Genomic DNA, 3252 nt, shown 5'->3' with positions numbered 1-3252 from the left:
TGCCAGCAGTGCAGGCAACCGTTTCCATTCATGCAGCCGATACAGAAAAGGGCAGCAGTATGACTGGAGGTAAGAGGGTTGTATGTGTGCATATATTTAGGGGTGGCATGGCTCAATGGTAATGAAGTGGTCATCTTCCAACCCAGCTATGGGATCAATCCCCGGCCCTTGTGACCATGTCAAAGTGTCCATCAACAAGATGCTGAACCCCATCCGATCCTGATGCTGCATCATCAATAAGTGAATAATGGGGTCATTGTTTAAGTGCTTTGAATGCCTTGTAGTTGGAAAAGCCCATTTGCAATAAAAGTCCATTTGTGAGGAATAAATGCTTAATTTCCAGTGCAGACAGTGCGACTGTGACTTCTGGCAGTATTTGACGATACAGGGGTTGTATTATTTCTGAAAGAAGTACAAGGATCACCAGAGGCAGATGCTGGTACTGAAACATTTATTTGTTCAGTACAAAGTGCATATTGTTATGTTTGGGGGAATCCCAGAAACACAGGCCCAGAAAATTAACACAAATTGTTTAATACAAAATGCTGCACACACTACAAAGTACAAAACATAACGTGTGCAAAAGGCAAGGGACGAATAATAAAAGGCGCACACGCAACGCGGTGAAAAGACTAACAAAAAGTGCTTGCAAAAAAGGAAGCAAGGATTGACAAAAAAAAAAACCCAAAAAAACTACCGAATGTACTTACTCTAAATCGAGACAGACAGGGCCAAAATACAGGGCGTGGACATACATGGCAACGAGCTCAAGGAGTCAAAACTATAATGAGCTACTAGGAGAGAAAGTGAATAGTCCAACAGTTCATGGCTTCAGCTGCCCTTTTAAAGGGAGCTAATCACAAGTGGAAACAGGTGCGTAGCCAAGGGAGCCGCCTACCTCATTCAGCAGCTGCTGCAACAAAGAAAAAAAAACACAACACAGACATGAAAGTACAACCCCCATGACCGTCCCCCCAACAAACACACACACACACACACACAACACAGGCCCCCTGGCGGCCCACCAACGGATTGAATAACCAGGAGCGGGGGATCCAAGAACGCTTCTCAGCAGTCGCGCTTACCTAGCCTCTTCTCTATGGAGTAAGATCGCTGTCAAAAAGGCATATCCGTGATTTAAAGATTCGTATCCGTAAATGGGTAAAAGGCATATCCGTGATTAAAGATTCGTATCCGTAATAATAAACATTTGTGAGTACAAATCAAAATTGTGAGGGTTTGACTTCTTTTCTTGAGAGTACGAATCAAAATTGCGAGGGTTTGACTTCTTTTCTTGTAAGTACGAATAAAAACTGTAAGTGCCATTGTTTTGTGAATACAACTTTCGCTTCTACGACTACGAATCTTCACTACGCACGAATTGCCAGTTTGGGACGAATAACTTTTTTGAGGACGAATCTGCACAACATGCAAATTAGGATGACGTCACGCAGAACACAGGCAGGTCCGAAGGGGAGCTCGATTCGCGATTACTCTCCCCGTGCATGCGTAGAGAAGAAAACAAAGATGGCGAACGCGAGCGGATCGGACGACGCTTGCAGCGGCTCAGGAGATGCATCTTCACAGCAGGTAAAGTCAACAACGTGTATATCCAATTTATTAATATGTATTTCATAACGTTGTTCTGTCTCAAATAATAGCTTTGGACTCAGGCTTACGGCGATAGATTGCAATCTAATGATGCGTTTCACTGTTAGCATTAATACTTGGCTAATGTAGCTCTGTTTTCAACGCGTCTATGTACCCACAATTTATCACGTCGACAAAAATGTATTGTATGGATACTGGTAATAGCTCTTGCTAAATTGGGCACTCCATTTTATTAATTTAGGTAGTCTGACAGAAGTCCAAAAAACAAGGACATTATAGTGTGTTAATGTAAAAGAAAAAAACCTAAGCAAACTGTCCCATAATTTGTTTCTACTTTGTAGATATGTCACTGTCTGATTGTGATTGTGACACTGATTGTCTTTGAGCTATCTTTAATAGAAATGTAGTGACACGAAAGGGTAGTGGGGTTATATAAATATTTTATAAAATTGTATTGTATATTCTAACAAATTATTGATTGTATATGAACAAAAAGAGCAAATCATTATATATCAGTACACATTAACCAAGTATTGTATGGATTTTGAGTTACACTCCCCAAAAATCCCAGTTTACAATGCTGTACTGCTAAAATATTATTGACTGTCAGGATATCTATTTTGAAGGTTTCATGCACAAGCCAACAAAGTTGTGCACATTTTAATTGAAAATATTAGTTTCAATGCAATTTTTTTTTTCTTTTATTGTAGTAGCAACAAGATGGCTCATGTCATGCCTGAAGAACAGTAGCAGTATTGATTCGATCAAAAAGACGAGGGTAACACTAATTCATTTTCTTTTCAACATACAGCACATCGTCATCTCTGTCCTGTGAAAAACACTTATGTCCAATTGTTGACATTTTTTTAATTTTCATGTTAATGCGATGTCTGTAAAGCGGAAACACTATTCACGTAAAAATAATAAAATTGAAAAAAATGGAGATAAGTGTTCTTCACATGGCAGCGACAATATGCAGCTAACAATATACATTTTTAATTCAGAGCCACATTTATCGATGTTATCATTTAGTTGAATAATTTATTTTGATTACATATTGAAGTTACCATCTAAAACAGTATACTTTGCCTGATGAATATTTTTATGTAATTATATTTTCAGAAATGTAGCCAGTCATGTCCAGGATGATCTCTTTGGTGACGGTCGCAACTCTAACCCTGCATGCTGGGAGTTACACTTCAAGTCACTCGTGACGGCTGAGATCCAGACGGAGTGGGCTGAAAAAACAGCAGAGTTGGAGATGGAGGCAAACACTGATGACAATCTAGATCAACGATGAACACATGCCCTCAGATGGACCGCCTGACTTGGGGTACGATGTCAATGATGACATGGGGATTGAAACAGAGCCACGAGAAAATGACAACATAGTACAACAAATTAAAATACTTGACAAAATCATGAGTACTAAATTGCATAATTATGAAACACATCAGAGTATAATAGACATCAATTATTTCACTGAGTATATTATTTGTAGGTAGGCATAACATTTATTATTTAGTATCATTGGACGCGATGAATAGGCAATACTTTTTGTGTGTGAAATTGTATTTGTGTACATCAGTTTCAATCAGTTAAAATCTGATTTCTGACACCACACATGAAGAATTGACACAT

The 3252-nt window shown here is 38.9% G+C and overlaps 1 long non-coding RNA gene across 1 annotated transcript; it reads left to right on the top strand.

Annotated features, from left to right (window-relative positions):
• The first annotated feature begins 1480 nt into the window (after nucleotides 1-1480).
• On the top strand, nucleotides 1481-3036 carry LOC147136063 (uncharacterized). Its single transcript, XR_015089667.1, has 3 exons — nucleotides 1481-1590; nucleotides 2322-2389; nucleotides 2734-3036. It is a non-coding gene; the product is annotated as an uncharacterized LOC147136063 (long non-coding RNA).
• The last annotated feature ends 216 nt before the right edge of the window (nucleotides 3037-3252 follow it).

The sequence above is a fragment of the Filicampus tigris genome, chromosome 14 (assembly GCF_054856515.1).
Source record: "Filicampus tigris isolate MCC_2025a chromosome 14, RoL_Ftig_1.0, whole genome shotgun sequence".
NCBI lineage: Eukaryota > Metazoa > Chordata > Actinopteri > Syngnathiformes > Syngnathidae > Filicampus > Filicampus tigris.
Note: the sequence above shows the minus strand (reverse complement) of the source record. Positions and strands in the feature narration are given on the sequence as shown.